Consider the following 12,810-nt stretch of genomic DNA (forward strand, 5'->3'; position numbering starts at 1 on the left):
AGGAAGTTGTCCTTTAATCTTGGGAAGATCATGGATGGCTACTATAGATGTTTACATCATTTGTATATTTGGTAACCTTACCATCTCCCATGGGACCTACACAAAACAAATTACTCCATATCCTCTCACTAATCCCAATATATATGTTGAAACACCATTTTGAGATGACAAAGAAGAAAGAGATCAGGATAAAGTTTCCCATAAAGTCCTCACCATAGACCAATATCTAGTCATTAGAGATAAAATTGGGGACAAAGAAATTAGTGATTTCATAAATTTCTCCTATTTATCTAACTCACATGTTCTCATCCACATCATGAACCCTAAAGTCTGGGCTTCTATTATGGCAATAGATGAACTATTGGTATAACATGAATATTCCTCCTTCAAAGAGACACAAACAAATTTAGAAACTATAGATATTAGTCTTGGAAAAACCTTGAAAACCATTCAAGGATTGAAAAAACAACAAAATGAATGACTAATCCAATTCCTACAAAGGCATAAATTTTCTTTCACCTGGGAATACACTGACATGAAGTGAATCCATCTTGATCTATGCCCTCACCATATCTATATCAAGGAAGGATCTAGACCCATTCATCAACCCAAATGACAGATGAACCTGACCCTAAGGTATGTGGTTAAAGAAGAGTTATAGAAATTTCTTTTAGATAACCTTCATCTATCCCATATTTTATAGCCAGTAGGTTTCCCTTCTTGTTATTATACCTAAAAGGATGGCAAATGGAGAGTTTACATTGAGTATAGGGAATGTAGTAAAGATACACAAAAGGACTATTCTCAATTTCCATTTACTGACCAAGTCCTCAATATGTTGGTAGGGAAGAAATGCTTTTATTTCCTTGATTGGTTGAGTGGATACAACCAAATCTATAAGATTTATTTGGAAGATCAATATAAAACCACATTCACATATCCTTTGGGAACATTTTCCTACCATGTTCTACCATTTTAAATATTTAATGCTCCAAAATTTTTCCAATGACCTATGATTGGAATCATCTCTAATTTGATTCATGACTATGTAGAAATTTACATGAATTATTTCATGGCATTCAATGGTATATTTGACTTTTTCCTAGTCAATATAGAATGAGTTCTAGAAAGATGGAAAGAGAGACATGTATCCCTCAATAACAAGAAATGTTTAATAATTTTAAATAAAGGTATAGTACTAGGGAATCACATCTCATCAAAAGAAATCCAAGTGGACTTATAAAAAATAAAGATAACGCTAAACTTTCCTACTCCACGGACATAAAGAGGTATGAATTTTTTTGGGACATGTTGTTTAATAGAATCGTTTTATTGAAGGATTTTAACAAATCGCTTGTCCTTTGTTTTCTTTTCTTACTAAAAATGTTGAATTTATGTGGATAAAGAGTTTCTAACATGTCTTTTGAAGAACTAAAATATAGAATATATAGGGCTCCTATTTTGAGAGGGCCCAATTGGTTCCTCCCAATTGGGCCATTATAACCATAACTAGTATTATAACTGTGTGATAAATGAGACATTGACTTTGTTGGAATAATCAATCCTCCTTCTAATCATAACTCTTACATCTTACTATGTATAGGCTATGTCATGAAATCAATGAAATCCAAGACACTCATGATTGCAACTAAGCAAGCAGTGATATAGTTTCAGGAGAGCTTCACTAGATTTGAGAACACAAGAGATTATCATTGATGGAGAAGCACAATTTACTTCTAGGATGATAAAGGACCTTATGGACACATACACGATCAAGTTGAAGGATACAAAGCCATATCATCCATAGGCCATTGGACAAGTAGAAGGGACAAACAAGATCCTTGAGGCCATTATAACAAAAGCCACTAGATTGAACCTCGAGGACTGGGCATACCTATTTCCTAAAGCCCTGTGGGCCTACATGACAACATGGAGAACAAATATTGGTTTTACTCCATATGAATTGGTATATTAGAAGAGAGTACTTTTTCCAATAAATATGGAAATACAAACCCTAAGAATAGAAGTACAACTTGGGACAAACTTATTTGAGCGCAAAAACAAAGAATCCTCCAAATTAATAAATTTGATGAACTTTGTCAATATTCCATACATTAGACAAAATTAATATAACATTAGAGAGCTTGGTGGCATGACAAGTTCATAAAAGAGAATTAATTCAAAGCTGGAGATCGAGACTTGTTTGATTCATAGTTCAAAAATTTCATAGGAATGTTTCACACTTGATGGATTGGACTTTAAGAGAATGATATTATTTCTAAAATTGGGGCCATCAAGCTTCACATCATCAACAAATAAATAACCATACTAATGAAGAATGGAAACAAGCTTCAACTATACCACATACCCCAATCAAAGGAAGCCTTCTTGGAGAAGGTTAGTGATGGATGGCCCAATAGCAACATAAAGATTGTCCATAAGGGAGAAATACTATTTGAATGAATTATTATTAAATCCCATTTATATTAAAAGAAAAAGATTCCACCTGTGAAAACCCCTAAAAAGGCTCATTTGGGGCACATGGAATGTGAAAACAAACCTGTCTAGCACATGACATGTTAAACAAGAAAAAAATATAAATAATTCATTAGTTGAAGGGAATTTCAAGGTTTCAAGAGGCCTATTTTAGGTCCCTCCTACTTATGAGAATTATATATTCTTTGTATCTCTTGATTTTCTAATAAAACTTTGTTTATAGGAAGAGTAAAACACCCTTGTTGTAACTCCAACTATTGGTGGTTGCAACTCGGATGCTACAACACCCATGCAATGAGGTGCTACAAAACCTTCTTCTAGGAAGAACCAACAAGGTTGTTGGAACACAATTCCTACAACACACTTTCAATGAGTAGATTTCACAGTAATTTGAAAGCCCTTCATACCAAATTGATATAATGATTATTGTTGCAGCACTGGCCTGGCACAAGTGCTACAACTCTAGGTATAATGGGAATTACAACACATAATGTTGTAGAATCATTTCTACAACATGCCCACCATCATGGATGAAAAACATTTCCAGATACAAGGTGACATCATTAAGGTATGTAGAATGTGACAAATTTCAACCGCTAGCTTGGAGAAAAACTCACAATAAGCACATATGTATGTCTTTCTTTTTATACAATGAATAACATTAATTTTCTTGATCAAATGTACTTTGAAAATATTGCATTTATTACATTCCACTGCTACCATAACCAATTAAATGACCTATTCCATTACCCCATAATTACCTTTCCATTATTGTGAACTAACACCCAAAAAACTATCATTTGAATTATGAAACCAATAGTTTGCCTAAGCATTGAGTGAGGAAAACTGGGGGGTTCACTAAACCATAAAGAACCCTCAAAGACCCTTCTTTTGTAAGCTTATGACAACACATGGGAAAATTTTCAAGCTAGAAGTTGAGTTAGTTATGTCAAGAGAGTATAGGGATATAATGATGATGTGGCATTATAATTTGTGCTCAACCTTCAAAATTATTGAACTATGGTAAAATGGGAAATGGTACAAGTGGGTGAAGACAAAAAATAAGAAAAGTAAGTGATTTTGACAGAAAATATCTTCCAACATTGTGGGAAGACATAGATCTTCTTTTCTAGAGGTACTTTACCTATGAGGGGGACCATGGAGTCATATACTAGCATCATCTAAGGCTACTAGATCGCCTAAGGCATCAAAGGTTGATCAATATGCCATACTTTCTATGGAGGACACTTAAGAAAATGGAGGTCAATGTGAAAAAGTCCAAGAGGCCTAAGGATGACATATCACACCATGAATTGAACAAACTATTATTTGAGCATGCCCTCTAGTGAGAGGGTTGCAACTAGGTTGAAGTAGTGAGAGCACCGAGGGTTAGAGTAGAAGCGTCAACTGCACTATTGGTTCAAGAACTATCTAATGTAACTCTATCACTTGTTGTTGTTGCTGCAACATTAGGAGAACACTCTACCACAACTCCATCATTTTTTGCTATAGTTACAACAATGGGGGAACCCTTTGCTACAACTATTGAAGTGTTAGAAGTAGGGGCTAAGGTTGACAAGTGGCCACATGAGACAAAGGAAGTAAAACACTTGAAATTGATTTGCAAATTATAGGTATTAGACTTCCAAAAAAATGGCTGAGGAGGATGACTATGAGGCATGCATATGTGGCCATCTTGAAAAAAGGGAGGACTAGGTACAATATAGGAGAAGTGAAATTTTGCTCATGATACAACACAAATTGACAAGGAAATCAAAATCTTTGTTGCAACATTAGAACTAGTAGGGGTGGAAGTTGAAGAGGAAATTGCAACCCCTATTGCAACATTAAAATTGGTAGGGGTGAGGTTGAAGAGGAAACAACTACTACAACTCCAATTGTAGAGGAGGTTTTTGTTATAGCATAGAAGGAATAAAAGGTGACATCCCCCGCTACCACATAAGAACTTGTAGGGGTAACTGAATAAAAATAAGAACTTGTTGAACCACGAGAACCAATAATGGAAGACTTGGGAATTGAATTTGATACAACTCAAGAGGGACAAGTAGATAAGGAACACATTGAAATAGAGGTGAAAGAGAAGGTTGCATCCTAGTATGTCAGAGCTTTCACTTAGAGCCTAAAGAAATATTACAAGCCCAAAAAGAAGAATTTAATAGGTGCACTTTCTCTTACACCCTTGTATTCATCTATTATCAGGCGAAATAGAAATATGGAGAGAAAGAACAAAGAGTTGTAAAACAAAGTCAAACTTTTAGAAACTAAATTGAGAGAAAGTTGATCCTTTGAGGGACTGGATTTCCATTCTCAAGGAGCAATCTTCCTTAATTGATCCAGATTTGAACACGAACGCAACAAATTATAGATATAACCATACATACAAAGATGCAATAGAAACAATACTTCATTTAATTACTGTAAAATACTGAAATATGCTTACAAACAGAAATGGAAATAAACTAGCTAGGGCGATGTTAGCTTATCTCTGAGAAGAGATGTGGCAGCTACATGCCTCTGAACTGTCTTACAATGAGGCTCGAAGGCCTATTTATTGTTGAGAAATAATGGAAAACCATAAACATCCAAAAACCTAACCCTAGGAGATGAAGCACCAAACTATGGGCCCCGTTTTGGGTAAATTGGTACATCAACTTCCTAGGGTCGTAACTTTGGCATATGATCTCTGTTTGACACGCACAATACCTCGTTAGAAAGATCTATTCGAGGAATACATCTTTGGGAAGATAAATATCGGTCCATGGACCCATGTTGCTCTCAGCTTTCCCAATGGTCCTCATTCCTCCCCCTTAGGAAGCAATGGTCCTCATTGTGTTGAGTTCCTCCATGAGATGAGGAAACTTCTACTAAACTTGGTCCCTGGTGAGCCACTTGCCCCGGTGAAGGAGTTGGCCTGCTTTGACAACTTGATATAGTTGGATCTTCTGCTGGCGCATGTTCTTGATCTATGTGTCCATGATCCGATCAGTTGCAGTGTGTTCCATGCAATCTAGATTTAACTCTGTGGGTGTGAGTTGTTTTGCAATGTCGGATGTGGTTAAGGCATTCCTTTTGAAAATGCAACCAAACTTTGTCGCCCACCTGAAACTTGTGTGGCAGCTGATGTTGATCATGTTGCTTCTTGTATTTGGCATTTGATTTCTCCAAAATGTCATGGACTTGCTGGTGAATATGTTGGATGTGCTCAATGAAGTTGTTTGCCTTATCTGTTTCAAACTAGACATGAAACAAATCTACCTGAGTAGCTACAAATGGCATGGCCACATCAATGGAACATAGTGGTTGGAATCACAAGCCCACCTGAAAAGGGTTGTGGCTAGTCGAGTTGTGGAGAGCCTGATTATAGCTGTGATGAACATAGGGGAGGCTCTCATCCCATGTGCATGGATGCTTTGAGTTGTACATGCACAAAATGCGTACGATAATCTTGTTGACAACCTTTGTATGGCCATTAGTTTGGGGATGTAAGGCTGTGGACTTAGTGAGTTTGGTGTCCAACATCAACCAGAGATTGGACTAAAATGTACTAAGGAACCTGCTATCTCGATCTGAGATGATAAATTGTGGGATCCAAAAATGTACCCACACTCATTCAAAGAAGAGTTTAACAGTGGCTTCTGTTGTGATATTCTTCTTGCAGACCACCATAACGGCCATCTTCGAGAACCTATCGACGACCACAAAAACATAGTCGTTTCCATGTTTAGTAGAAGGAAGGCCTGACATGTAATCCATTGAAATGGATTCCCAAGGTCGACCAGGGGTAGGCAGCGGGGTTTAAAGGAATTTCTCCTTGATGGTCAGTTTGGCAATGGTGCAGGCAATGCATGATCTGATGTACTTCCCGACATCTTGTCGAAGATTCGGTCAATAGAAATACTTCTGTAGTACTACCACCATTTTCTCGACCCCGAAATGCCCAACAGCCCAACCATAGTGTGCTTCCCAAATCATCTTGGCATGCTCACTTGAAGGAACACAAAGGTGACCCTGGTGGCATAACAGGCCATCCTGGAGGTGAAAATATGGAACATGTTGACCCTCCAAGAGTGTCTGGTATGTGTGGCTGAATTCTCAGTCACTTTTGTAGAGAAGTGGCCAATTAGTAGTCTCATGCCCACAAGAGTTGAGCATGGTGGTTAATTCCATGATCGGTGGTCGACTGAGGCAATTTGCAACACTATTGGTGCTATTATCACTCAAGAAAAAATTCCTAAATTCTGAGCATCAGTTTTTTTTTCAAAAGATTGGTGTCAGCCTTGGTCTAGTTTTTCCATGTTGTTTTAGAGTCTAAGATTTTGAATAGAGTCTTGTTGGTATGGTCAAAAGGGGTCAATTCTCTATAATTGTCTATCATTGGTCTCATATCACACATAAACTCCATATGTCGAAACTTGTTTCAAGGTTCTTATGCGCTACGAAACTGTCTAGGAGTTTTCGTAGCGCAAAACCCAGTCTAGGTGTTTTCGTAGCACAAAACCCAGAATTTGCACTGGCTGCGCTACGAAATCGGGGATTCATGCAAATCCGTAGCAAATCTCATCCAGCTATCAAATCTATCAAAATCCATTATCTTTACATCATCAGTTTTCAGTCCATACACTTTGCCTATCACACTCAACCGTTTATCCTCATCATTAGGGTCGTTAAATGTCTTGGTACGCTCAAGTTGCAAGTTTAAAAAAGAAGCCAAGTAATCACAGTCATAATTATGTTTGGGTTCATGCATGAGGAGAAAATTGGCAAGCATTCAATTAGAATTCCTTGAAGATCAAGCGAGGCAGTTTTCAAGTGAGGCAGCTTTCAAGTGAGGCAGGGATCGAGATTGAGACAGTGCAAGTTTTTTCAAAGTTTCATTTTACTGGAATTTCATGGAGGGGTCTGCAAAAAGAAAATATCATAGGTCAGGCAGATGTCTGAGGAATGAACCTGATGGTTTAGATATCATCCTAAAGAATAATGAAGTTGAACAAGCCTTCAAACAGGTTGGTTGTTGGAGGTTTTGCGAAAAACTTCAAGCAGGCCATATGCAAGTCACCAGGGAATTTGCTTTAAATTTCACAGGACTGAATTCAAAAGTTGGGGTGCTTGAATTGCCAATCTCTCCAGAGGTTATATCTACAAACACTAACATTCCAAGGGGACAATAAAGATGGTTTAAAAATTTCAAGTTTGATATGGCCCCCTGCAAGGAATTTCTGAAACCAGAGTTCATTGATTCAAACTTAAACAAGTCAATGCCCAGGAGTTTTGTCAAAGATTCATATGCTAATTTACTTACTTGCATATAGAGGTACTTCACCTACGAAGGGAGGTATCATAAGGTGTATTCCTACCACTTCAAGCTTTTGCTTCATTTCACTGGAAAGATATCTCTTGATTTGCCTTTCTATTTGTTTCGTAGCCTAGGCAAAATGTGTGACAAGGTTCAGTTGAAGAAGGAAGCCTGTGAAACCTCGTTGCTTCATCACGGCTTAGTCAAATTGATCGTTTTTCATGAGCTCCAGAAAATAGATAGGGAATGTTCCATGTTCATGTTTATGTCTGGCTTCAAGAATGAAACTGGTCTTAGTCCTCAGGCTACGAAGAGTTCTCCACCAGCAATTAGTCATCGTGCAAAAACAAGATTGAGGAGATTTGTGAAATTAAGGGCTAGGAAACAAGTAAAGGAGCCCACAAGACCACTATTAATCCAAGACACACCCCAACAGTCACAGAAAGAGAAAGCTCAGATCAAAGAGGGTGTACATGAGCAATCTACAGGTGAAGCAGTCCAGAGAAGAATAACTAGGAGCTAGTTAGCTAAAGAAAAAGGCAAGAGAGTGGTTACTGAAGAAAGCCTGGTTTCAAAGGGAAGTCTGAATGACTTGCTTCAAGCTATTGATATTGAAGAATCTCCTTTGGTTTGAGCAGACTTAATAGAATCAGGTAAAGACAAAACCCAAAGGGCCAAAGCCTCTAAAAAGCTCAAATTTGATGATCAGGTTTCTAAATTTGTCTTTAAGCCAAGAAGACCTATGACGAGGCGTTCAAAAGAGGTACAAGAGGAGCTACCTGTTATAGACATTTTTGTGCCTTACAGCTATAAGCATGAAATGTCCATAAACCAAGGGATCCTAAGTCCCTAAAGATGTTGTTCCAGCTCCTAAAGAAACAAGGTCAACAAATTACAGCTTCTCCCAGAAGTTCTCCACCAGAAACTGCTCAAAACTAGTCAAATCAGGATCAATTCAGATGCTCCACTAGCTGCCTGCGTTGCAAAGCACCCAAATACACTGGCTAGGTGCATTGCAACGCAGGTGAATGCACTACCAGGGTGCGTTGAGCGGGAAATGACAAATGGCAAAGTCATTCAACGAGGTGGAAAGACAATGGAAGCTTCCAGAATCTTCTCCAATGACACTTGCCTCCTTGAATTCGACCAGTGATGAGTAAGAGGCTCTTAGTCTCCAAGTGGAAGCAAGAACTGACAGAGAGAAGCCACAAGTCAAAACATAAGCTGACTCATCCTCTTTGCATACATCTATATATGGATCCCTCATCCCGGAGATCCGGAGGCTGGAATTTTGTACTTTGCAGAGAATTGCTGTCGGTTTGAGATTGAGATTAGTGCATTGGGTGATTTATGCTTTGTTGGAGGTGAGGAAGGGATTCCTTTGCTGGGAGGTAGATGCTAGATCGGGACTCACTTGGTTGTATCTCTTCCTGGATCTTCTTATTGCATTAATAAAACTATTTGAGTTTCTTCTACATGCTTGTGTATCAGTGATGTTTTGTTATATTTGCATGTTTAGCTTAATCTGATCCTGAGCTTTTTATGAATGTAAATCTATATCTTCGTGTAGTTTCTCTCTTCTGTGATCTTGCAGGAATTTGGTGAAGCTGGGCCAGTAAGGGAGCAGGGAGCTGGAAGCTGTTGAAGAGGAGAGCGATTGGATCAACAAACTAGCGCAAGACACAGGTTAGTTTATCCTTCCTCTTCGTTTACATTTCATAAAGAAGAATACACAAGTAGTTTTCCTTGTTTGTTGCTAAGGCACTGTCACACCTTAGAGTGGGATAGGGGCGTTCTGAATAGATACTTTTCCCAACAACAAAATGGCGACTCCGCTGGGGAGCATGTCTAGTTAGTTTATTTGTGTGTCTATTGTTGTTCATCTCATAAACTCAGGAGTGGCGAATCGAACTGCATTTGCCATTTACAAATGCAAAGTAGAGATCTACTACTCTAGTCCATTCACTATGCCTGTTTATGATCTGAACAATTGATCCAAAAATTCTCTAATTGCCCTTTGTGATAGCTCTTAGTCCTCCTTTAAATCATCCCTCTGATTGTACCTTACTGATAGCTTTTATCCGGCCAAAAACCATAAATTAAACTGCAAACCGTGACCCAGAACCCAGAGAAAATTCTCGTTTCTGCTTTAGCGCAGGTTCTGTGAAGAGACTCTGCATTTCAACGCAGTTCCCGAGAGGGCTACCTGCGCTACAATTCAGTTTCTCTGTGTAGCAGGTGCGTTGATCAGCCTAGCCCTGCCTAGCTGAGGTTCTTTGCTCACTTTTTCCATTTTTGCCTCTGATTTTTGCAGCCTGTTATCAGTGTGTGTACCTATCTGAAAACCCCTTTTCTTTGCCTTAATTCCGCCTCAGTTGTATAAAAGAAACTGTATTTGTTTTTGTGTATTTGTTACGTCATTTACAGTTTCCCATTGCAAAAGTAAACTGATCATACTGTCGCCCTTAGATCTAGATCTGTCGTAAGTGTCGTTTTGATCTTAGGAGAAAGTTTATTTGCTGTTGACAGTTGATTGCGCTTTTACTTTTGCCTTTTGGTTTGAATTTGTGAATTTCTAGTGTCGAAACAAGTGTTTACTTCAAAATCATAAAGTGTCGTAATCGTCTCTACCTTTTTTATTTCGAAAAGAAGCTTGTTTGTGTTTTTCACTTGAAATCGAATTCAAATTTGTACAACAACTTTCTTTTTAGGCATCAATATTAAGAAAGTGAAAAACAAATACATGCACAAGTGAATTTGCATATTGACAGTTTGTATGGATTGATTTAGGAAAAGTGCATTTACAGTGTGCTCTTTGCTCTTTGAGAAAAGATTGTGTCTTTCTTTTCCCCTTGTAGCTAGGATTTTCATTGTTCAAAAGAGATAAAAGCTTGCTTATCATCTTTAGACTGCATTTAGGAATTACATCTACATCTCGTGGTGATCCAAAAAGGCAAACTTCTAAGAAAGATCAACCTAAAATAAATTGAATGAACTTAACAACGCTTTGTAACTTAACACACAACATAGAGGTCTAGGCTAGAGACGTGTTCCGGCGTCATAAAGCCTGGTAACTGTTGTCCTCACTGTTGGTTGGGTGATTCCTCCACTGTGAGACGATAAGTGCCAGTACGGATTGTGCTCCCACGTACCGTCGAGTATATATTGGGAGACCCCTATAGGCATAAAACCTTTATCCATAGGAAGCCGTGTCGGCCGCCCTACTGATCGCAATGCACTGAACACAACATTCGGGAAGATTGACTGCCCGTACCTTAAAAAGTATTCTGCGGTTTTGCGATTGGTTTGGCACACCCTCTACCTAGATCTCCAGAGCAGTCCCTTTCGTTACTTTTCAGACTCCTTAACGGAAAAGGTCCATCTGAGCACTTGTCACTTCAGGCTCATTAAAAATCGAAGGAGACTAGAGTCATCTTTTGTTTTTTCTCGACTCTTTAAAATTGAAAAAACAAGTTGTGTCAAAGCGTGTTAAAATTTATTTTAAACGGAATATTCATACACTTTTTCCTGCGTTGATCTTTAGGTTGAGAAATGGAGCCTACCAACCAAGGAATTCCCCTTGGTGGAAATCCTAGTCCCTTCTCCTCTTGGGGAGATGTTGGTGCGCCCCATATGGCCACATTGTCGCTTCCAGGACTGACAATTGGCTTGCCAGTTTGGCTCTTCTCAACCAATGTCGTTCAGAACACCACTATTCCTGAGCAGTCGAATCAGCAGTTAGACGAGTCCAGAATTTCCCACCAACCTTCTACTTCCTCTAATTCTTCCTCTCTTCCTTCCTCTTCGCTTGACGGGACTGGTAAAGCTAAAAACCAAGTTCCTAAGGAGAAGAAGGAGAAGAAGAAGAAAGAGAAGAAGAAGAAGGAGCCAAAGGCAAATAAGGGAAAACAAGTGTCGTCTAATGAAAATCCACACACAGCACCGACCAGGCCTAAATCGCCATGTGTCATTTGTAGAGGAGACCACTTTCACAGAGATTGTCCTTGCATCCCCCGGATACTAAGGGACTGGTCTCCTCGTTTTCACAATCCGGTGTCATCAACCTCTGGAGATCATGTTGAAAGTACACCGTCAACTAGTGAAAGTGAAGCCCCAGGACAAAAAGGGAAAGCTAGATTTCCCTGTAGACTGTGCGAAGGCGACCATGCCCTCCACCGTTGTCCCTTCTTAGACGAGGCTAAAAGAGTTTTGGATGGTCGTCCGGTTTCACCATTGCGACTTCCTCCTGGATACAAAAAACTCTTGCCAAGTCCGTCACTAGTTGAGAATCCAGCTGGCCCGCTCAAGTGGTTGGCTGAAGCGTCTATCATTGAAGATAAACCAACTGAATCCATACCAGACGAAAGTCAAAAGGTCGAGGCGGCAGTTGACCCGGTCTTGCCTTCAGAGGTTTTACCTTCGAATGATACAGTCACTGAAGAGGATAAGGATGACACTGTCCAAATTCTCTTCATCAACACAGACTCCGACGAACACGGGGGCAATCCACCCATTCCTTTATCGCAGGAAGGAAGTTCGTCAGAGCCATACCCGGCCGTCTACTCGGTCCCACCACCAAGCAACCTAGTTGTCTCCTTCGACTGGAATCAACTAGGCAGACCCCGTTTACCAGCAAGCATACCATTCAGAATTATCGTCCAAATATATAGAATGGTCATGGCCGGTACCATCATAGATGAAGGGGCTTCTGTGAGTATCCTTTCCTCTACTGCTTGGAAAGCGCTTGGTTCGCCATCGCTTTTGCCTGAGATGAGAAATCTGACAGGCTTTGATAAAGGAACCAGTCGACCTTTACGGATCCTCCCCAATGTGCCCATAACATTGAAAGGGAAGACCGTTCAAGTGAACGTAATGGTCGTTCAAGGACCCTTGGATTATAACCTACTCCTTGGACGAGACTATATTTATTGCATGGGAGCCATCGTCTCCTCACTCTTTAGAGTAATGTGTTTTCCGCACGAAGGAAGAGTGGTCAAGCT

Source organism: Pinus tabuliformis, chromosome 5_1 (genome assembly GCF_031772625.1).
Source record: "Pinus tabuliformis cultivar Carrire ecotype Pingquan chromosome 5_1, CPIR1, whole genome shotgun sequence".
Lineage (NCBI taxonomy): Eukaryota > Viridiplantae > Streptophyta > Pinopsida > Pinales > Pinaceae > Pinus > Pinus tabuliformis.